Genomic DNA, 25,804 nt, shown 5'->3' on the forward strand with positions numbered 1-25,804 from the left:
ATGATTCCCTATTAGGGGACTTTGAATCATTATTAGGAAATTCCAACCCTTTTTTGAGAAGAGCCCAGTGTACAAACATGTAATTTCAACTACAAGAAGAGATCACTAGTCAAACATGCAATTTACTATTATGTTCTTCTTTCCTTTATTTTGTCAACTAAACCAATCACTGTCAAACCTTGTAGACTAGATCATGAATCTTGGATCCAAATATCAAATCTTGGATCACTCACCAAAACATCGGCAATGAAGTTTCCTTCACTTCCTCTCCGCTCTGCTCAACTTCACATTTCATTGTCTCTACTTCTTAAAATCACTTCTTTATGTCTTAATTCTCTATTTCATGATAAATGAAAATGTTCTTACTTTATACTAAGTCCATAAAGAAATTTCCTGAGTCAACTATTAGACCTTCTTAATTAATTATTCTACGACCACATTAAGAACATGTTACACTTAGCGATAACATTAATTTTCTACCATGCAACTTGAATATCTTTCTATACACCTAATATTATGATGAGAGAACTTTGACATATCATTACTAACATTTATTCTTCATATCCTCGACCTCAATACTTAGAATAACAATTCTACTAAGAGATATAACAAGCTTAATAGAACATGCCTCTATAAACTCTATCTTAGAATCACCAAAACATACATAGCTTCTTCCAGACTTATCATTTATTCTTTTAACATTAAATTTATATACTAGATAATTAGAAATATCTTCAACAACCTTGGATAGTGAGAATACTCAACTTATCATTCTTACCAACTTGATCTTTCCATTGTTCTATTAGATACCAAAGAAGATTGTTATGTTGACATCAATGAAAAACTTAGTTACAAATGTAGCATATCATCATTGTACCATATCTACAATATACCCCTAGGAATATCATCAGCATTCATGCTTTCAACAATATTTCCCTTTGCTACTAATGGCAATATAGATGAAAAAAATCTAATTCCAAGAATACCAGTAAGAATATTCATCTTTCTTTTTAAATCCTCTTCATTAATCATTCTTACCTATTCATATACCTCAATATGCTTTCAATCAAACTATCATTCGATGTTGTACTTCTTTTGAAGATTTTTTACTGGTTCTTGTTTTTCTTTGCTTCCCCATGATGTTCTTCCTTCTGATCTTGTCATGATGTTTTTCACTTCAAACTTCTCCCCCATTTACACCAATGTCAAATTTTTCAACAACCATCAAACTCTGTAACAACTAATTCTTACTTAGCTTAAGTGTCTGAAGACACTATTCAAAACAACATCCAACAAGTGTCCTAGATGACTCCATCAATCATAGATACTTCCCCATATAGGAAGCATCACCATTCAATCTAGAGAACAATGGTGGTCTTTTATACTGGACTAATGCACTTTTACATCATCTACTCTAATGTAGGAAGGGGCATAATCCCCATTTTACCATGCAAATACTCAAAAGTCTCTTTGGGAAGAGGCCTAGTAAATATATATGCAATCTTCTCTTTAGTGCTCACATACTCCAATCTAATTTCCTTTTGTGCAATTTTCTCTCTGAACATGTGTTACTTAATTTAGAAATTTTCTTGGCCTTCGAATGCAACACTAGATTCTTAGACATATTTATCATGCTTGTGCTATCACAATATATGATAATAGGTTCACTAATTACTCTCCTAATATCCTTGAGCATCTACTTCATCCAAACAATTTGATTGTAATTTTTTTCTCCTACAACATATTCTACCTCCATTGTACTTTGTGATGCACAATCCTACTTATTACTTAATGAAGAAACCAATCTTCCTCGAAGAAAGAAGGCTCCACCAATGGTGCTCTTTCTATCATCCACACCACCTATCCAATCAACACCAGTATAGGAAAATAAAGTGAAATCATTAGATCTATCATACCACAATCTAAACTTAGATGTTCCTCTCAAATATCTAAATATCCTTTTGACTACTACACAGTGTGCTTCTCTAGGAGCAACTTGAAATCTTGCAATAATTCTAATTTCATTTTCAATATTCAATCTTATATGAATTATATATTAAAATCCTCTAATCATAGATTTGTACTTTTTCTACTCAATAGTAGGTGTCTCATCATTTTTAGATAACTTTTGTCTAGTTACGATAGGTTTTCTAATGGATTTGCATGTTTCCAAACCAAACCTTTTTAGTAAATCCTTCAAATACTTCATCTGAGAAATAAAGATTCCTTCCTTATTTTGTACAATCTCTAATCCCAAAAAATATTTCATTTCTCCTATCATACCCATTTCAAATTCTTTCTTCATCTCTTTAGAAAATTTATCACTTTCCTCATAATTTCCTCCAAATATGACATCATCAACAAATATTACCAAAATCATCAAACCATCATCAATTTATTTCTAATATAGATTACTATCTATCATAATTTTTCTATATCGAAGCTTTATCAAATGTTTGTCCAACCTTGCATACTAGGCTCTAGGTGCTTGCTTCAAGCCATACAATTTTTTCTTCATTTTTCATACAATATCCTTATCATCTATCAGAGGGAAACCTTTAGGATGCTCAATATACACTTCTTCAAGTTCTCCATTTAGAAATGATGACTTGACATCCATCTTATACACTTTGAATTTATTTTGTGCTACTTAGGCTAAGAATAATCTTATTGGTTCTATTCTAGCCACTGAAGCATAGGTCTCATTTTAGTCCATTCCTTCTCGTTGTGAGTAATATTTACATACCAATATTTCCCATTTCCTTACAACTTCACCTTCCTAATCCATCTTGTTCCTCAATACCCATTTAGTTTCTATTACATTCTTATCTGTTTGTCTAAGGATCAATTCCCATGTCCCATTCTTTACTATCTCATCCAGTTCCTCTTTCATAGCTTATTTCCAAAAATAATCTTGACATGCTTCATCTACATTCTTAGGTTCTATTGGGACTCAAAATTATAGCCCCAATCTTGAGTACCATTGAGAAATTCAAGCCCTATAAATGTTTTTTAATGCCTATCTACCTGGCTACACATTTGATGCATGTGAGGTGTTTAATGCTTCTAAAACCTTTCATTTATTGCATATATATTTTCCATAAAGTTAAATTGACAATTTGAGCTATTTCGTGAACTCCTGTTTTGAGCATTTGTGAAATTTGCATTTTTCCTTAGGTGTCAAACAGTGACAAGAGGTTGTGTTTGCAATTGAATATCTCGCATCTAGTAATGTTTCCTAACTTGCCACTTTGGAAGTATCTAGTACCCATACTAGAGAGCCTATGTTTTATATTTTGAGTCATTTTGAGTCCATTTGACTAGGTTTTGAATACCTCAAAGTTGGTCTTTATTGTTGTCATGCTGATGCAATTAATTCTAAATTCTGGGAAACCTAGTTTGACTTGTTATAAGTTTGACTCAATTGACCAAAATGATAAAATTCCTTGTTCATTGTTTTCTAGAGGTCATATATTTGTTACATTTCAATTTTGAGCTTATGAAAAATCCATTTGATCAGTTTTCAAACATGATTCCAAATGCAATTTCTAACTTTTTACTTGTATGAAAAGGAGCAAATTTTTTGGTACCCTTTTTTGTGATGTCATATCTTTAAATACATGATAGGTGAGGTTGAATAGATTATACCACTATGTTTTTCTCTAAAAATACTTCAAGTGTGACAATTTTAAAGTCTTGATGAATCCATCTGCACACTTTCATAGGTCCATAACATTTTCAAAAAATACCCTTTTGTCAGTTGTTTCCAATCATCAAATTCTGAGTAGCCTACTTTGACTACTCACCAAATGCACCTAATTATTTTTCATGATCCCAAATCATAGATTTATGTTGTCCTCATGATAGCAATCCAAGGCCCTAGCTTTCATGGCCCCAAGTTTTAGTTTGTCTTGTTTTCAAAGCCAATTCCAAAAGTAATTTATTATTTTCTAACGTGTTTTCTTCCAGGCAGTTTTGAAAGGGCAAGTTTTTTGTTCAGCATCTTTTGATGTTGAATTCAACATGAGACAAGATTTGATAGATTAAGAGATTATTCAACAAATAATTAGCATGTTTGATTTTAGAGCTCGATCAGGTGTTCTTGTAAGTTTTCAAAGTCAATCAACGGACTTCCTAACATAAAAATTTATAGTTTGCAGACCAATGGTTGAACTTGTTTCTAATTATTGTCAAGGGTTCAATATCATTTTGGTAGTTTAGGTGTTTGAAAATGAATTTTTTTTTAGTCAAACCTTCTTTGGGGTTCGACTAATTTCTCTAGATTGATAAGATGAGAAGTTCAAGATATTTAGAAGCCAAAATGATATTGATTATTAGGAGGATATCAAAGAAGTCGTCACCATGTAATACTTAAGGAGGTTTCTTGGCTTGAGTTTTGGCTTAAACCAAATCAAAGAGCTAAGACAAAAAGCATTACCTTGTTACATCTTCTTATACAAATCACTTTGTAACACCAAAAGGTGAATTCAAATCTTCACATTCTTCAATTGCTCTTCTCCATGTTCATATAGACTTTGACTTCACCATAGCCAATTATGTTTGGACATAACATTTCTTCATATGCTCTCTTCAATATTGCACTAATATCTTTTGCGTGCCTATGAGAGTGCTTCAAAGATTGAGGAAAGTAGACAATAGAGGGCTACATCTGAAACACCAAGTGCTTCCAAGAAATCCGTAAACATATCTATGAATGTTAATACATAGAAGCCAACTCATTTCCAGCTAGCAAGGGATGTTGTTGGGATGAACAAAAAGAAAACTAATATGAGTTCTAATTTATTGCAAGATCAAACTAAAATGAATATTGATGGCACTTTGTTAGAAGATTGGGGGTTAATAATGATGTTGGCCAAATTGTTCCCAATACTGGGGCAAATAGTGCATCAAAAGTAGATCATTCCACTGATGTCATGAAGGGAATTTAAACTTTAGGAGTGCATACTTCAAGCTGATTTCCTAATGATATTGATTCAAGGACTATGTTTGTCTCTGGCACTCTCTTTTCGACAACTAAAGAGTCATTATCCAAACATTTTGGCTGATATAGAGAGTTTGTCAACATTATAATAAAAGTGCATCCAAAAATGAGCACATGGAAGAGAGTCTAGGCCCATTAGCAAATAAAAAGAGGAACGCCAAGCCTAGAATTCTATAGATTAAGAAATTGAGCTATCCAAAAGGCCATGCAATATAGAAAAGACCACAACCCATAGTTAAAAGAAAATGCCCATATATTGAGCAAAAGAGCAACTTGCAGGAGATAAGTAACAAGTGGTTTGGAAGGAAAGCAAATTTGAAGCTGGGGAAAATGTGAAAAGAGAAGCTAGGTCAAAGCACCCCTCAAGCATTAAGAGGAAGACCATGCCTAAATGAAGGAAATCATGATCAGGAGTACATCATGTGCATAGATGAAGAAATCTCCATTTTACTCCTACCATTTCATATAGAGGAACCCATAGAGTGTCATAAAAAGAGGCAAACCATGCATAAAGTTGTTGTGGAAGTCAAACTCATAGCAACTAGAAGAGGAAACAATGCATTGAAGAGGTAGTTAAAGCCCATGCAAGGAAAAATGCAGCAATTAAAGTTAACATAGGAGAGATTATGGGAGGCATGAAGAAGCATATGTTTGAATATCAAGTATGATCTACAACTAGATCTACTCCTAATTTTGGTACCAGAGCTGTAGTTCCAAGGCAATCATCTTATGGAGATAGTTATAGAGCACATGGATCAGGCTATGTAGATGGTCCACCATGTGAGGTGTCAATGGTAGTTGTTTGATGACCATATCTAGAACAAATTTATGGTAGATGTGTGGATTGGGCATATCATGATAATCGTGGATGTGATTACTATATTATTGTATCTAGATCAAAACAACCTTATACTACCATGGATGAGCCATCAAGATATGTAGACTCATTAATTATGCATTCCAGACCTCAGATGGATTATGGAGTAAGTCACAATGCATCATAGTATGGAGATTATGGCAAATCTACGAGGCTTGGATAAGGTTCTTAGTTAAGTTTTGGAGGTATTTGCTCAACAATTTCTTTAAATAAAGAAGACATCTATAGTTTTTATTGCAAAGGAAGAAAAATGAAAATGGCATTGGTCATAATAGAAGTGGCATTTTGGGCATGAATCTACCCAAAAAATGTAGTAAAAAAAGGAGAAACATTGAAATCACATTTATCCCACATAGCTCATGGAGGGTTCTTTTTATAGTTTAAACACAAATCTTTACAACAAGCTAAATGTCTTAAAGACAATGACTTTTGTGAAAGCCAAGCCTGTAGATGGGGCCTAGTAGCAAAGCACAGGTGGATTCCAATCAGAGGTTGTTAGAGAAAAAAGTTTAAATGAATGCGCAAGAAAGCTAATGTGGCTAGATCAAGATAGATGCATAGGATGTTTCCACGTGGCTACATTGGAGGGCTGGCACACACCTACAAAACATAGTTGCTTGATCATTAAGTGAAGCAGGAATGCAAGCTACCACCATGTGGCATCCATTGAGCAAGGCATGAAGTGAGGTGGCACTAGAAAAATGAATCTCAACCAAATGCATAAGATTGCACCATGTGGTAGATTGAATGTTGGGTGCATGCCTACAAAATCAAGATGTTCGGTGGTTAAATAATGTGGAAAAGCACCTTGATGACATGTTTTAGTAGGCCCCACTCAAAAGTGACTTGACAGATGTAGGTTTGACCAATAGCAGAGTGCCACATGGTGATGAGCTGGTAGGTGTATAGAGATGAACCAATAACTAAGTGCCATGCATCATAGAGGTCAAACTAGGTTTTGTTTACACAAATTTAGTATGCAAGTAAACACTTAACTTAATGAAAAAAAAGCATTAACATTAACTAAATAAACATAAACCTCAAGATAGACAAAGAGAAATCCTCAAATGAGAATATGAGCCATTAAGGGGCTCTCTCAATGAGATTGTTCTCTTGATTTATAGATGTGTCTTATTTGGATATCGATTTAAGATGTATGCTCAAGGTACTCAAACTAGCTTTAATGGATTCGTGGAATTAGGATGTGGATGAATGGATTTGTGATGGTAAAACTTGATCTCAAAAATGGCATTATGGCTTTACTTCATGATCAAAATGGCATTACTTTGTTTCTATGGGTGATTGTGTTAAAATGGCTTGGGAGAGGATTCCTTAAATATGCAAAGGGCTTGAGGGATCAAGGGCTAGGTGCAAGGATGGGAGAAAGCTTATGGAAGGTTTAGATTGAATGAGAGGAGAGCACATGGATTGTGCTTCCTTATAGCCAATCAATGAGTGACACATGTCACAAGGTGATTGGTTAGAGAAAGAGGGGTTGAGGGGTCAACAAAGTAGGCTCCAAGCTCATAAAGACCCTTATAATGGCTTGTAAGAGCAATGAATAGGCTTGTAAGAGTCATTTATGGCCTTGTGCGATTCATAAATTTTTATGGTTGGGATATTGCTGAGAGAGTTGAGATATTTTGACTTGGGTTGGATTAAGAAAGTCTTAAGATTGACTTAAGAATGTGCAAATGATTAAGGCTTGGATTAGGCTTGGGTTAAGATTAGATTAGGCTTGTTAGAGATGGGCAAGTGGATGGCATTTAATGAAGGTGGGTGAAGGAGGAGATATTTGTTGGCTTTAGCTTGGGTTAGCTAGTCTTAACCCATGTTTGGGGATTGTGACAAGGTTAGGGGGGATTAGGATTAGGGTCAAAGATAAGGATTGACATCTTCTAGAAGAGTCTAGGCTTTGGATGAGGATGAAGACTTTCTAGAAGAGTCTAGAACTTTCTAGGATGAGGATAAATAAGGTTTTTAGGAAATAAATAAAGTTTTATTTATTTCAAGGGTTTGGGTTGAGGAGATATTTATTAAAATATTTTTAATAAACATGAGGATTAATATTTAATCTTAATTAAATATTTTGAGTTGGGATTAGGGGTAGGAAATGATGTGATTAGCCTTTAATCGAAATTAAAGAAGGATTAGAAGATTTTGAAAGAGGTTAGTGGTCTTAAGGAAATTAGCCAAGTTTTGGGATAAAAATAAATTATTTATTTATTTTGAGATTTTTGTTCAATTTATTAATTAAATAATTAATAAACAAGGAAATAATGTTTAAATAAGATTTAAGCATTTTTTGGAGGGAGTCCTTAATTAAATATTTTTAAGTAAGATAAAGGGATTTAATAGCATAAAAATAAATAAATTAATTAAATAATTAATTAATTAATTAATGATGATGTCATCAAGGACATTTTCAAAAAATTAAAAAAAAACTTTATTTTCTAAAGGATTTTAGGTGTCTACATTTTGCCCCTCTTTGACATAGTGTTGAAAATACACTATTTCAAATAAGTTCAGATATAAATGACATGGAGATGACTTTATGGAGCAAGACAGTTGCCCCAGTCTCGAGTAGAAGAGAAAAAATGGACTACATCATGCCCCCTCAAGAAGGTGGTGGGGAGAGAAAATGAGGCTCAATGGTTTCTTGAAAAATACAAGAATCTAGGGTGAGCAAGGAGACTCAGATTGGCAAAGAGAAGGGGTTGAATTAGCTCATACTCTCACTAAGGGAGAATGATAAAGGGAGAATCAAAGGCACAAGAGTAAATAAGCTTAAGAGTTCAGGGGAGATTGAGTATGAAGGAGCGAAGCACCATAAAAAGGAATCTAGGATAAGGGAAGGGATGATGGGATGAGATAAAGCTAAGGCAACAAGATTTCAAAGAGTCAAATTGATGGAAAATGGGTGTCGGAGATCCCAAGGACTAGGATAGTGGATCTCGAAAGATGACGATTGGTGGATTGATTTGATGGGTCGATCCCTAAGACTAGGATTGTGGATCCCTAAAACTAAGAGTGATGATTGATTCTAAGAGATATGGTTTCAAAAGCTAGGATAGGAGAGACAGATGTGGGATATGGATGGGGGATAATGGAGATGAAGGGAATCCATTGAAGTTTTTTGAGCGAGGGGATACTTCAAAGAGAAGTACCACCATGTAGTTGAGCACTAGATTTTCCATAGGACTATTGGTTAATTGCCAAGATTACCAAGAACATCAAGGCCATGTCACCAACCATCCAGAGGACTGATGAACTAACTCAAAATAAGAACACAAGGATTGACCCAGCATCACACATGAAACCGAGAGGAAACAACATGGAACCAACACTGGGTAACCCACAAGAAAAAAAAAGCAAACGAAAGGCTTGATCAAAACCGTATGCTCAGAGTGCCCCATTCACAGCAGACCATGATATGGAAGATCATGGCAACCTTGAGGAGGGAACAAAAAGATTACTTGAAAAAAGTACTTCAAGACCCAAAAGGGAAGATTCCAAATCAAAAGAAAGGAAAAATCCAAAAGACAACTATTTACGAATGAGATGGGTAGGACGAGGTACTAACGAACCAAGATCAAACATGAGGAAAGCTATATCCTACAAGGATCTATCGGAGAGCACCTAAGCTAGAGGATTTGGATGAGTGATGCACTTGGCAAGCTGAACTGAGAAGGATAACACTTTGATGATAGGAGATCTAGCTAAAGGATCCATTGGAATAGCTAACCAAGATTTGTGTGATGTGTACAAGATGTTTATCAAGGATGAACTGACACAAAAGTTGGATAGATACAATGGTACTAAGCTAAAGAGGATGTACAAGCTGAGAGACCAAGATATGTTACAAATGTACAAGGTTGTTCATGTTTTGGGTTCGTGAGATGGAAAATTTTTAGAGTGTGTTGGATGTTTGCAATGTGTGATAGAATGATAGTTGGATAATTTGAGGGTTTTGTGAAAAGCTTAAGTGAAGTAGGATTTGTGTGCACATGTGATAAGCTACAAACTAGGAGACAAGATTATTTACAAGCTAGAATATGGTACAAGAGAGAATATAAACAAGGATAATTACAAGAGGGGGACACAAGATGGCATATAATACAAGTTTGGAATATGGTACAAGCTGTGGACAAGATTTGGATATACAAGGTATGATAGAAGGGATGATACAAGCTTTGGTACAAGATTTACAAGCTGAGGTATAAGATTTACAAGCTGTATAGGAGGTATTTACAAGCTTCATTAGATTTTAAATATTTGGTTGGAACACCAAGGGAACAAGTAGGTGTTTTATTGGATGGTGAGTGGATGGATGAGGGATAAGATCATGATAGATAATGGATTAGTCTTAGTACAAAAGGCACCTGAATTACCAATTTTTCACCAAGGTACCTGTCCAAGGTGCTTGAATTGCCAAGTTTTCACCATTGGATGCTTATTTCTCTTTACTATTTTATTTTTATTTTTCAAAAGCTGGGTATACCAAAGATCGTCAAGCATAGAACTTCTTGAGATGAGTGATGTTAGTCTTATCATTTAAGAGTTCTCCTTCCAATGTAGATAGCTTATAGGCTTCAGAGCCAAAGGAGGCAGTGACAACATAAGGACCAAGCCATGTAGGTTCAAACTTTCCTTTCTTTTCTCGATCGGCTTGAACTTTCATATTTTCTTTGAGGACCATGTCGCCTAGCTGAAAGTGTCAGGGAAGCACCATCTTATTGAAGTTCCTTTTGAGATGAGATTGATGGATTGTGAGGTGATCATAGGTGTGTTGTCACTTCTCATCTAGGAGATCTAGCTGGGTGAGCCGAGCTACTCTGTATTCTTCATCTGATATTTGCCGTCACAAAGATATGCACAAGGAGGAAAGTTTAACCTCTATGGGTATTACCGCTTCAGCACCATAGACTAGGGAGTATGGAGTTGTTCCTATGGATGTACGGAAGGAGGTTTGATAGGCCCATAGTGCTAGATTTATTTATAGGTGCCAGTTGTGGCCAGAATCATTAACAAATTTCTTTAATATTTTGAGGAGGGTTTTGTTAGTTGCCTCTGCTTGGCCACTACCTTGTGGGAAATATGGGCTAGAAAAGCAGTGATGGATGCAGAGGGAAGTGCATAATTCTTCCATGTTGAGATTTTCAAAGTTACCTCCGTGGTCGGTGAAGATGGTGGATGGGATGCCGAAGTGGGAAACAATGTGGTGCAAGATGAACTTGGAGACCTAAACTACTGTAGCTGAGACTAGGGGGACTACTTCCACCCATTTAGTGAAATAGTCTGTAGCTATGATTATCCATTTATGTCCATTAGATGAGAGAGGTGTGATAGTTCCAACTAGATCAAGGCTCCAACATACAAAGGGCCATGGTGGTGCAATAGGTTGTAGATCTTGTGCTGGAGTGTGCAATAGATTTTTGTGCTGCTGAGATGGGAGACAGTTTTTGACAAAGTCATAGGAGTCTTCTTCGATGGTAGGCCAATAGTAGCCTTCCCTAATGATTTATTGTGCTAGGACAATACCACTCATGTGGGAATTGTAAAGTTCAGAGTGTACTTCTTTTAACGCCATCATGGCCTCATTTTGGTCTAAACACCTACAAAGAGTATCGTGATAACCTTGACAATATAGGGTATTGGCTATGATGACATAGCGGGATGATTTTGTGATGAGTTTTTGGCATTGGATTTGTGTGAGGTGAGGGGATATGATACCATTTTTAAGGTAAGCGTGCATTTCATGGTACCAAGGGATTGGGGACCAACCAAGAAGTAAACACGATTTGAATCCTCATTCGCATAGGCAGGTGTGAGGAGCTACTCGACTAAAAACTTATGCTACGTAGCCTCTTGGGGAATTTTCCAAGAGTGAGTTGATAGTAGCCATAGTGTCTGCTGCTTTGCTCTACATTTGAGGCACTTGTGTAAACTGAAGCTTTGTAAAATGTTGGGTTAGGTGATCAACTAGCTCCTTGTAAATAGCTTTTCATCTTTGGTTTGATATTCATTTAGGACTTGCTTGATGATGAGCTGAGAATGGCCAAAGATTTGTAACTCAGTGACATTCCATTCTACGGCTATACTTAATTCTGCTATAAGAGCCTCATATTCAGCTATATTGTTGGTGCTAAGGAATTTTTTCTTGAAGGCTTTTGGAATGTAATCTCCCTGAGTGTGACCAACAATATTCTTATCCCTGATCCATGAGATGTGTATGAGCCATCAAAATAAAGTTTCCATGGGGGTTGTTCTTCAATTAGATAGATGTGCTCATTTGGAAATTCTATGATTAAAGGATATGTATCTACTAAAGGTGCGTTAGCTATATGATCTTCTATAGCTTGGCCCTTGATTGCCATTTTTTCCACATACTAGATATCAAATTCGCTAAGGAGCATAACCCATTTGGCCAAACAGCCTGTAAGTGTTGTTCTAGAGAGCATATACTTATGAGGGTCTATCTTGGATACTAATTGGATGGTATGACTTAGCATGTAGTGGCAAAATTTTTTAGTTGAGAAGACAATTGCTAGACAAGATTTTTCCAAAGGAGTGTAAAAGAGTTCATAACCAACTAGGGTTCTATTGATATAGTAGATGGCTTATTCTCTGTCGTAGTCATTATGCTATGCTAGAAGTGCCCCTAGATTAGTAGGTGTTTCTGATATGTACAAGATCATGGGACAACTAGGAACTGGTGGAACCTGGTGCAGGAGCACGTCTTCGATAGGAAGTTTGGTGGCGACAGGAAGACAACTTGCAATATGACTAAAATGCAGGGTACAAAACAAATATCAGAAAGTTTTGATTTTAAAATTTAAATTTTGAAATGTTTGTGTGTGTGAGTTTATATTTTTATGTTTTAAAATAATGTCCTATGATGTGGTGGCATAAATGGAGGAGTGAAATGATAAACTCTCCAAATATAGCCACTTAGGACCATATGTGTTTGTTTTAGTGGAGTTAGTAGTGTGCAATGATTTAAGAATCTAATCATATCCTAAAAAAGGATAGATAGTTGGTAGCAGGAATATTCATAATTTTTGAAACAATCTCCTATTCTTGGATAGGGACATTTCATATTCCTTATTTAGGGAGTCAATTTTTAGAGAGGAAGAGAGAGGAAGAAGACAAGTTTTTATTTTTGGGTTGAATTCGGTATGTTTGCAGAAATCAGTCTTAGTGCGTTTGTAATATCTCCCAAATGCACTATTTTATTTTGATGAGCTTTGGATATGTTGTTATAGGCCTAATTACGCCCATCTTCACCAAGGTGATTGAAGATTTTTGATCTGGTTCAAAAGTTATTCATGTCTGAGTTCAGGTCTATCTAGAGATAGCAAGAAGCAATATTTTGCAGAAAAATGTACTCTGATGCATGGTCAATATCTCAAGTTTGAACTGTTAGATTTCTCTCAAATTTTTATATGTTGTTTGAAACCTAGTTATTCCAAATCTCAATAGTTGGATTGAGTAAATCATTTTTTTTTTGAAAGTTATTCATGTCTGAGTGTAAGTCTATCCAGGAGGCAGCAAGAATGTATTTTTTGGGCAATTTGTTTTAAAACTTTTGTTTAATGGATTAAGTGGATGGAAAAGTATATAGAATGGATTTAGAGAGTATATGAATTTTTAATGTGTATGAAGAAACTCAATTAATACATTGTGATTTTGGATGTTAGTGTGTGATCCTGAAGGTTGTAGATGCCCCTTGAAGCAACTCAGTTGATTGAGTTTTTTCCTCCTGAGTTTTCCAAGGTGTGGCTCTGCATCAAAACCAAGATAGGGGGTTTGGCGAGATACTACTTGAGATGATTGAAGCTATGTTGACATAAAGGATCTCACTTGAATTTTTCATCCTTCTTCAGTAAATGTGCAAATGGCGTACACTTATCTACAAGCTGGGAGATGAAGCGCCAAATGAATTGAAGCTTTCCATGAAGAGTGCAAAGTTTTCATAGTGTCTGGGGAGGAGGCATGTGTAAGATAGCCTTGAACTTTTTGGTGTCGATCTCTATACCTCGTTTAAAAACTATAAAGCCGAGAAGCTTGCTAGATGTGACCCCAAAGACACACTTCTTGGGATTCAACATGAGATGATATTTGGCTAACCTATCAAAGATTTTTTTTAGGTTAGTAAGATGATCCATGAAGGTATGAGATTTGACCAAGATATCATCCACATAATCCTCCAAAATGCTATGGATAAGATCATGAAAAATGGCTGTCATAGCTCTTTGATAGGTAGCCCTAGCATCCTTTAGGCCAAAAGGAATCATTTTGTAGCAAAGGGTTCCCCAAGGGGTAGTGAATGCTATCTTATGCTGATGTTTTGCTGCAATCTTGATTTTATTATACCTAGAAAATCCATCCATGAGGGACAAAATTTCATGTCCAGCTATAAGGTCTAGAATCATATCTATTTTGGGTAAGGGAAAATCATCTTTTGGACAAGCTTTGTTAAGATCTCTGAAATTAGTGTAGATTTTGATGTCACCGGAAGGCTTAGTGATGGGGACCATGTTGGAGATCCACTCTAAGTAGTCAATAGGTTGGATAACCTTAGGTGCTAACATTCTTTCTAACTCAGCCTTGACCAATAATGCCACCTTGGGGTGCATTTTTCTAAGCTTTTGTCTAACGGGCTTGATCTTTAGATTGACTGCAAGATGATGACTACAAGCTTTGGATCAAGTCCTAGCATATCTTGATATGACCATGCAAATCGGCCAATGTTCTCTCTTAAGACCTCAAAGAGGAGGTTAGCTTTGTCTTGTGATAGGGATGTAGCAATGTGAACAAGTCTAGGGATCTCTGAAGAACCCATGTTGACTTCTCTAGTATCCTCAATTATAATAGAAGACTCCTCTAGTCAATTATCTTGAGGAGGTAATGGTAAATACTCATGTTCTACTTATGACTCTCGATTTTCCTACTGAGGGGCTCTCTTTGGTGCCTTAGATAGTCTCAAATTTTCCTTAGTTCCAGTTTTGGGTGTATTGGAAGTAGGTTGGGGATTTTCTCCAAAATACCCCTTGGGATCTAGCTTATAGATATAGGCAGAATCTGACTTTGTTTTCTTGTGAGGAGTTTCGGATCCCATGAATCTTAGAAGTGATTCCTATGATGTGAACTTATCAATGTGTATGACGCTTGGTTGGTCCCAATCGACGAGTTCAGGTTGAGCGAGCGGTAGATTAATAAAATGGATGGATAGTTCTTGGAGAATAGAGTCTCTCAAGAAGATTTGGTCTAGGATATCATCGTAGGCTCTCTTTTCAACTTCCTCCAAAATGTCTTCAATTTCTACAAGGTCATGGTGAACATTCAAAAAAGCATGACCATCTATATTGGTGTCCCCAATTGTGGGTATGCCAAAACCTAGACCGAACTTGTTTTCCCATTTGTGTGCTTCGATGGGGCATTGTGTGCCTCTTTCCTCTAGTCTTAGACCACCAGCTTGATAGTTCAATTTTTTGGTGATGAGCATATGTGCTTGGGGATACTTCTATCTAAAGTGATCAAGGCCTGCTTGATTTCTTGGAGGTGCATCATTATGTAACCAATTGTTGATATCTGGAGTGAGCTCCTCATGAAGAGGGATTCTCAGGGATACAAAGGTTATTGGACAAAGCTATGTGTATCGAGAAGGTGTAGTCTCCTTTTCATTATGATATGTCGGCCACCCATGGGTGTGTGGATCAAGTGGCAATGCACCAACTACAAATGCATCAGATAGGCTATATTCTCTACAACCTTTGTTGTTGATCTTTATGGTAGATAGGGTGAAGGGGAGGATGGTTTCTAGGTCATTATAGGTGTTGGATGAACTAGCAATGGATTGGTCGATTTCAATGCCAGGGAAATGGTTTGTATATGACACTTCAACCACATTGCAATAAGCAAAGAGTTCTAGATCAACATGGGTGGTCATTTCAATGCCCTGATGCAAAAATTTGAGGCACTGATAATATGTGGATGGAACAACCTTCATGGCATGAATCCATGGGCAACTAAAGAGGATGATAAATGGTAGGTTTAGATCAACACCATGAAAAACTATCTCTTGGACGACTGGCCCAACCTTGATGGGTAGAAAAACTATGCCCTCTATGATTCTCTCCAAGTTTTTATAAGCTTTGGTGGTGATAACCTCACTAATGATATTCGCCTTAGTATACCCAGCTTGTTTTATAAATTTTAGGGTACAAATATTCAAGGCTGATCCATTATCTATCATTACTCCTTTTATGGAAAAATTGGCTACCATAATGGTTATGCAGAGTGAAAAGGTATGATTTGGCTCAACCATGGGTATGTCGGTGGGTTTGAGTGATAGGGCACATGAGGATGAAAGTGTCCAAAAAGATTATGAAAATCAGTTGCATTGATATCCAAAGGAACATGAGATTCTATGAGAGCACTATACAGAATGTCTTTATACAAAGGACTAGTGCGGAGCAAGTCAAGGATGGAGATCTGAGCTTGCATATTCTCGAGATGTTCCAAGATATTGTATTGGCTTATGGATAGAGCTGATGATATTATTGGGGTTGATAGTACAAATGGGACTAATGGGACTGCGATGTTCAATAGTGCTCTTCTGGTGGTGACTGCACACTCATTGTTTAGGCCTTCAATATTGATAACATTGACAGAATGCTCTTTCTCATATATAGAACCTATGAGGCTACCATAGTCTATATAGGATGAAGTGTGGTCATTTTTCTACTCATGCTATTGGTTTGGCTGGTAGTTTTTGGTGTTGCTATTGTTGGTTTGGATGGGTGCTTTTCCTAGAATGTTGTTGTTGTGAGGAGGAAAGGCATTTTGATAGATTTGTAAGCCTGCATTGGGTGAGGTTTCAACACCAGCTGTGATTTCTTTTCGATCGATGAGGTCTTGCACATAATCTTTCAATTTTATGAATCTGAGGGTGGTGTGACCTTTTACCCTATGAAATTTACAATACTCATTATCTTTCTACCATGCATCTTTGGATTGGCCCAGGTTGATTTGCTGGGTAGGAGGAAATTTGATGAGGTTTTCCTGGGCCAATTTCTTAAAAATGACATCCAATGGCTTACCAAGGGGTGTATAGTTTTGAGGTGTAGGTTGAAACTTGGGCTTTAGTCCTGTAGCTACATTGATGGCATTAGCTTGATTGTTAGACCCTTGAAAGTTGGGCTTTGGATTGTGTCTTTGAAAGCTTCGTTGAGTCTGTTGTTGGTTTTTGATAGCTTGTTGATTGTTTCGTTGATAAGGTGGGTTGTACTGATTTTGGGAAGGACCAATAATATTCACATGTCTAGTGTCAGTGGCGCCATCTATTGCAACGTGCTTGTTTTTGTTCCAATAGCTAGACTAGTCATTTGAATGTGTTTGATTTTTGTTGGCTTCCTTGTAAATCTTCACCACACCATCTTTAATGAGTCCTTTCTCAAGGATCATTCCTTTTTATTTGATATCTTTGTAGGTCTACAAACAGTTCATGGTCATGTGGTGAGCCAATCTGGGATGGGCATAATCAATAAACATTTTCACCAAATGGCACTCTGGCAAGGTGCAAGATATGCAGGTGGTAAGGGTTTGCCATCTTTGTAGATATTTGAGAAGGCTTTCTCCACCTTTTTGCTTGGTGTGGACAAGATCAACCACTGATAGTTCTGTCTCAACAAGATGGGCATATCAGGCTACAAATGCCTCAAACAATTCAGCAAAGTTTTTGATTGTACATATGGGATTCTATAAAACCATTCAAGAGCTAGTTTGGCCAAGCTTTTGGGAAAGAGGTGCAAGAGGAAGATTTCACTGTATGCCACTTCTTGGTAGTGCATGCAAAATTCTTTGATATGTGTGACAGGGTCTCCTTTTCTTCTGAATTTGTCAAACTTGGGTATCTCAAAGTGTTTGGAAAAGGGCTCTGTCAAATGGGTAAGAACACACATTCTCAAAATTGAATATTTTTGGATCATTTCCCTCCTAGATGTTTTTCAAAGCTATCTTCATGGCTTCCCATTCTAAAATAATGGGTGATGGCTGTGGTGCCTCTACTGTAGGAGCACTTTGAGGGAGACATGCCTTGAATGGTGCAATTGAATATGGATGACTTTGAAGTATGGGCTGGTAGGAATTGCACATAGCTTGGGCAACTGAATGGTGGATGATGGGTTGCTAAGGTGGAGGTGGCACATATTGTTGCATGTGTTGTGAGGCTTGCTGCTAATATTGGATTTGAGGTTGGGATTAAGGAACATAAGCTGGTTATGGGATAAATGGATTGCTTTGTGGAGGTAAGGTATAAGATGGTTGTGTAGCTTGGGGAAAGGATCAGGGAGCTTGTGAAATGTGACTTTGGATTTGAGGAGTTTGACCAATATATGTGGGTTGTGCATGCATTTGGGAAGGTATCTACATGGCAAAAGAGGCCAATTATTTGGTGGTTTGTGGTGGTGGATTTCCTCCTAGAAGTGGCATAGAAAAATAGTGGGTAATAGGAACTAATGGATTAGTTGGTGGTGGACGTGGTGGGAATTGAAAGCTTGGGAATGGAACTGATGGGGTTTGATAGTTTGGTGGCTAGATTTGAAAGCTTGGTAGAGTGGTGGCAAGAGCTTGGGTCACTTGAGAGCTTGGCAAAACATTGGTAGTAGCTTGTGGGGTTTGATAGCTTTGTGGAGTGAGGGTAGTAGCTTGTGGATTTGTGGCTAATGGCACTAAGCTTCAAGGACCTAGTGAAAATGATGGAATTGTGTTCTGAACTGAGGTAAACAAGTTGGGGGTGATGAAAGGTTGATTACTTGGCCCCATGGGTGGCATCCCTGTTGTATATTCTGAGGTTGGCAAAAGATGCTAGCACTAATTTGGGAGATGGGTGGATTTGGAAGGATGGGTTGGAGAGCGACAACAAAAATAGTAAAGAGAGTTAATGGTGAGGTGTTTCGGGCAAAGATAGTTTGGAGTGGAGTGGTATGGACCAATGGTGGAGTGGTGGTAGCTGGAATGGTTTGCAGAAGGGAGATTTCAACTTGAGTGGAGGCTGGTATGTTTGGGTCTATTGAATCATATGGGGTGGGTTGAGGCTCTTCTTTTGGTATATACAAAGGATGAATTTGATCATAAGAGCCTATGGGTGGTGGCAACTACCTAAACAGAGGGTGAGAAGGATCTAATAAGGGAGGAGGTCTTCCAAAATAGAAGGCTCCTACGTTGTCCCTCTAAAATATTTCCATGATTGTTTCTTTGTTCTTGTCTATAATGGTGTTCAACAATACTAAATTTCCTAGTTGGTTCATGAAAGCTTCAATGTCAATAAGTGATGGTATAGTGTTCTCTAGGCTGAAGGATGGTTGAGTGCTCAAGGGGAGTGATGTTATTTGATCCAAATGATAGGGCTCCATTATTTCCTTCTTCTTCTTCTTAGCTAAGCAAGTGACAGGTGGCATGAAAATGTTCCTAGGGATGAGATGCAACAATGTTGATGGCTACAAAGGGGGAAGGATTTTCTATGCAAATGATTTCCTAGGTTGAGGCAAAGCTATATGACAAACCTAAGGAGAATTTGGTTGGAGATTCTAATCTTCAAAGATATGTTGCCAAAGCATGAAAGTTCTACTTTCCTATGTGTGAGCTTTGTGGTGATTGTGTCAACTTAAGGATAGACTAATGATCCTTTAGGAAAAACATGAGATTGACCACTTGTGGATCTCAACCTTTAGCTCAAGGTGATGAGGGATGACAAGTGACAAGGCTATATTACCCTAGAAAAAACTTTGTTAGAGGGATAACCTTCGTGAGGTTGGTAGATTTGTAAGTTGGTAGGAATGGTAGACTTTTGGCAAGGTGACAACAATTTTGAAGGCTTGGATGTGAAATTTTTGATTGCTAGCTAGATGGTTTGGTTCTAAGGAAAAGAACTAAATGAGATGGATGAGCTAAAATTCTTAAAAGGATAACCTAAAATGGTTAGCTTTCCTACAAAGATGACTCTAAAGTGAAGCTTATGCAAGAAGATATGGAGAAACAAGGGGGCCTAATCATAGAAATCATGCCTAGTTGGTAAGACATAAGTAGGGTTAACTCTTGAAAGCTTGCTAAATCTGATAGTGTGATCTAACTAGGCATCTTGACAGGTTTCATTGGCAGCTTTGTCTTCTGCTTTGTGGAGTTTGGCAATTCGATGGCTTGGTGTTACTTCCTTTCTCTTGGCTAAAATTTCTTGGTATGCCTGAGATGGCTTGATTTTTGCTTTGTGAAACTTCTATTTGGGTTTGGGTTGTTCTGACATAAATTTCTAAATCTGCTTGGGTTTGAGAGATCATGGTTGTTTTGCTTCAACTTGTTCAACTTCTGAAATAGGTAGTGACTACGCAAAGTGTGCCTTAAGCTAGGATGGACCACGTTTGGAAAAAATTCATTCAACAAGTAAAAGATCAAGCAATAGATAGGAACAACCAGATAGAGGTTTTTGATTCTTAGAATGTGATTATTGCACCAAGGAGTGTGTATGTTTTACAAATTTTTCTATCAGTCACTTCAAACATATTAATATCCTAGATGGTTTTCTGCAAGGCTGACAGTTGGTTTAGCTAGGGAGTCCTCAATATACCCAAGGTACATGAGGCCCAAATCTGTAGATGAAACCAAAACAATGTCACACAGCCGAGAGGAGTAGTAACCCACTTCTCCTCTTATACTTCTCAAGGGTATAAAGTTCCTTGAGGCTTAGCCTGAGTGACATAATTTTGATCCCAAGAGAGATGTCTTTTGATTCACTTCCTGATCTTTATACTCCACCGAAATGTTGGAGTTGAGGTCATCCCTCAAGGTGATGAAATCCCCGAGTAGGCCTCCTAAAAAAAGAAACAAGGTTTTGGATCCTAGTCTTATGCACCAAAGATAGCCTCGAAAGATGACAAGGGACGAGAAGATTTGGATGACCTTGGGCTAAAAAACACATTTTTTCTTTTACCAACTGATTCTTATGTGTGTTGATCTAGACTTTGCAAGCACTCATGTTTAAGATACAACGTTTATTCCAATTTTGAAGCATCAATTAAAGTAAAATCGATTGAGGAATGCAAACAAGAAGAAGAGTTAGGGTCAACAAGAAAATAAACCCTCATGCCCAGAGTCCCTCCACTTCAAGTATCGATTTTTTTTTTTTTAAGGCATTCAAGATTGATTGTGATTTTTTTTTAAGCCCAAAACAAAGATGTGTGTAAAGCTCGATTTCAAGTGTGCACCTGGAGGCCCTCCATGTCAAGATTTTTTCAATTTTTTATGCCCAAATGAAGTGTTAGAGAGACTAATGTGTATTCAAAAAATTTTCTATTTTGGAAAAATCAATAAAAACTCAGGTGAGTGGAGTTTGATTTTTGTGGAGCACTTAACACCCTCTTAGGTAGACCCATCCCCATATATGGTGTTGATATTGCAACCAATGGTTAGAATGATGGGTGATTAAAGAGGGTGAGCCCAACAAAAAACTCACTCAAAGTGGCTTTATTTGTTTTTATAACTTAGAAAGTTTCTAAAATGTGAATTCTTTTTATGCTCCAAAAGATGAAGTGTGATGTATGATAATGATTATTTGATCTGTGACATTCAAGATTGGATTTTTTATGCATTCCAATGAAAAAAAGACAAACTTGATTTTAATCCATGGCACTCAAGAGTGATTTTATCAACATGCATTCAAAGATGAGTGTTTAAACATTCAAGTTCTTTCCTTCGAGCATTCAATATTGAGATTTTGCGTGTTTTTTTAAGAACTTTGAAGTGCTTTATTTTAACCTTAGATCATTCAAGATTGAGTTTGTTTGAACTAAATTTCAAAGAGGAAGGAATATGGATGTTTTTATTTCCAATTTAGCTCATTCAAGATTATTTTTGACTCAAAATTTTTTTGACTCTTTGGACTTTGGTTTTCATTCAAGATTTTGTGTTCTAGCTTGCATGTTTTAAGCCCAAAAATGATATTCCTAGATTGTTTTGATGTATGAAAAACCTAGGAAACATTCAAGATTTCGCAACAAGACATTTATTTGGAACAAATAACAAAGCTTTTAAGACAATTTTGGCAACCATTTAGGACTCTCAGTTTTTATGAGATTTTAAAAGAACTTTAAAATATTTGCAAATGAAATTCATTTTAACCCTGATTGATGATTTGAGTTCGATAAAGATTTCTTTTTTCTTTTTTTCAAATTTTTAGTTTTTAATGGATTTAAGCATGATTTGGGAGTTCATTTTAAGTACTAAAACAAGGTGTGTATGATTTTTCTTCCTTAAAAAAAAAAACCAAGATCCCACAAGAAGAACAAGAAGAAGTAGATGGAATAGAAGAAGAATATAGACAAGAAGAGGAAGAAGAATTCCAAGTTCCCCATCCACCTATAAGCTTGAAAAATTTGAAAACACTATGAGTTCCTTTGTCTTCTCCATGCTTATGTGGACCTAAAAAATCAATTTATACAATCCTACCAATCACCAACTATAAGATATTAACCAAGTTAGCATAAAAACTTAAAAAAATAGCTGTAAAACTAACGAGAATGACCCATGCAGGGTCCCACCAGGCATGCCAGAATGTTTACACTAATTTAGTATGTAAGTAAACATTTAACTTAATGAAACAAAAACATTAACATTAACTAAATTAACATAAACCTCAAGATAGACAAAGAGAAGCCCTTAAATGAGAATATGAGCCATTAAGGAGCTCTCTCAATGAGATTGTTCTCTTGATTTATAGATGTGTCTAATTTGGATATGGATTTAGGATGTATGCTCAAGGTACTAAAACTAGCTTCAATGGATTCTTTGAATTTAGATGTGGATGGATGGATTTTTGATGTAAAAACTTGATCTCAAAAATGGCATTATGGCTTTACATCATGATCAAAATGGCATTACTTTGTTACTATGGGTGATTGTGTTAAAATAGCAACAGAGAGGATTCTTTAAATAGGCAAAGGGCTTGAGGGATCAAGGGCTAGGATGCAAGGATGGGAGAAAGCTTATGGAAGGTTTAGATTGAATGAGAGGAGAGGACATGGATTGTTCTTTCTTACAGCCAATCAGGGAGTGACACATGTCATAGGGTGATTGGTTAGAGCAAGAGGGGTTGAGGGGTCAACAAAGGAGACTCAAAGCTCATAAAGACCCTTATAATGGCTTGTAAGAGCAATGAATAGGCTTGTAAGAGTCATTTATGGCTTTGTGGGCTTCATAAAGTTTTATGGTTGGGATATTTGTGAGAGAGTTGAGATATTTTGACTTGAATTGGATTAAGAAAGTCTTAAGCTTGACTTAGGAATGTGCAAATGATTAAGGCTTGGATTAGGCTTGTTAGAGATGGGCAAGTGGATGGAATTTAATGAGGGTGGGTGAAGGAGGAGATATTTGTTGGCTTTGGCTTGGGTTAGCAGGTCTTAACCCATGTTTAGGGAATGTGACAAGGTTAGGGGGCGGATTACGATTAGGGTCAAAGATAAGGATTGACATCTTCTAGAAGAGTCTAGAACTTCCTAGGATGAGGATAAATAAGATTTTTAGGAAATAAATAAAGTTTTGTTTATTTCAAGGGTTTGGGTTGAGGAGATATTTATTAAAATATTTTTAATAAACATGAGGATTAATATTTAATATTAATTAAATATTTTGAGTTGGGATTAGGGGTAGGAAATGATGGGATTAGCTTTTAATCAAAATTAAAGAAGGATTAGAAGATTTTGGAAAAGATTAGTGGTCTTAAGGAAATTAGCCAAGTTTTGGGCAAAAAATAAATAAATTACTTATTTTGAGATTTTTGGTAAATTTATTAATTAAATAATCAATAAATAAGGAAATTATGTTTAAATAAGATTTAAACATTTTTGGGAGGGATTCCTTAATTAAATATTTTTAATTAAGATAAAGGGATTTAATGGCATTAAAATAAATAAATAAATTAAATAAATAAATAATTAATTAATAATGATATCATCAGGGACTTTTTCAAAAAAATTTTTAAAAAAAAATTTCTAAAGGATTTTAGGTGTCTACATTTTGCCTCTTTGACATAGTGTTGAAACAACACTATTTCAAAGAAGTTCAGATATAAATGACATGGAGATGACTTTATGGACTGATACAATTGCCCCAGTCTTAGGTAGAAGAGAGAGAATGGACTACACCATGCCCCCTCAAGAATGCGATCAGGAGAGAAAATGAGGCTCGATGGTTTCTTGCAAAATACAAGAATTCAAGATGAGCAAGGAGACTCAAATTGGCAAAGAGAAGGTGTTGAATTAGCTCAAACTCTCACTACGGAAGAATGATAAAGCGAGAATCAGAGGCACAAGAGTAAATAAGCTTAAGACTTAAGGGGAGATGGAGGATGAAGGAGTAGAGCACTATAAAAAGGAATTGAGGATAAGGGAATGGATGGTGGGATGAGATAAAGCTGAGGCAATAGGATTTCAAAGAGTCAAATTGATAGAATATGGGTGTCGGAGATCCCTAGGACTAGGATTGTGGATCTTGAAAGATGAGGCTTGGTGGATTGATTTGATGGGTGGATCCCTAAGACTAAGATTGTGGATCCCTAAAGCTAAGAGTGATGATTGATTCTGAGAGATACAGTTGCACAAGTTGGGTTAGGAGAGATGGATGTGTGATATGGATGGGGGATAATGGAGATGAAGGGAATCCATTGAAGCTTTTTGAGTGGAGGCATACTTCAAAGAGAAGTACCACCATGTAGTTAAGCACTAGATTTGCTATAGGACTATTGGTTAATTGCCAAGGTTACTAAGAACATCAAGGCCATGTCACCAACCATCTAGAGGACTGACAAACTAACTCAAAACAAACACACAAGGATTGACCTAGCATCACACATGAAACCTAGAGGAAACAACGTGGAATCGACACTGGGTAACCCACAAGAAAAAAAAAAAACAAATGAAAGACTTGATCAAAATTGTATGCTCAGAGTGTCCCATTTACAGCAAACCATGATATGGAAGATCATGACAACCTTAAGGAGGGAACAAAAACATTGCTTGGAAAAGATACTTCAAGACCCAAAAGGGAAGATTCTGAATCAAGAAAGCAAAAATCCAAAAGAGAATTGTTTGCCAATGAGATCGGTAGGATGAGGTACTAACAGAAAAGGATCAGAGATGAGGAAAGCTATATCCTATAAGGATCTATCGGTGAGCACCTAAACTGGAGGATTTGGATGATTGATGCACTTGGCAAGCTAAACTGAGAAGGATAACACTTTGATGATAGGAGATCTAGCTAAAGGATGCATTGGAATAGCTAACCAAGATTTGTGTGATGTGTGCAAGATGGTGATCAAGGATAAACCGACATGAAAGATAGATAGATACAATGATACTAAGCTAAAGAGGATGTAAGCTGACAGACCAAGATATGTTACAAATGTACAAGGTTGTTCATATTTTGGGTTTGTGAGATGGAAATGTTTTAGAGTGTGTTGGATGTTTGCAATGTGTGATAGATGGATAGTTGGATAATTTGAGGGTTTTGTGAAAAGCTTAAGTTAAGTAGGATATGTGTGTGCATGTGATAGGGTACAAACTAGGAGATAAGATTATTTACAAGCTGGAATATGGTAGAAGAGAGAATATAAACAAGGATAATTACAAGAGGGGGACACAAGATGGCATATAATATAAGTTTGTAATATGGTACAAGCTGTGGACAAGATTTGGATATACAAGGTATGGTACAAGGGATGATACAAGCTTTGGTACAAGATTTGCAAGCTTAGGTATAAGATTTACAAGTTGTATAGGAGGTATTTACAAGCTTCATTAGATTTTAAATATTTGGTTGGAACACCAAGGGAACAAGCAAGTGTTTTATTGAATGGTGAGTGGATGGATGAGGGA

This window comes from Cupressus sempervirens, chromosome 4, assembly GCF_028749045.1.
Source record: "Cupressus sempervirens isolate cs-2001-9-10 chromosome 4, ASM2874904v1, whole genome shotgun sequence".
Taxonomy (NCBI): Eukaryota; Viridiplantae; Streptophyta; class Pinopsida; order Cupressales; family Cupressaceae; genus Cupressus; species Cupressus sempervirens.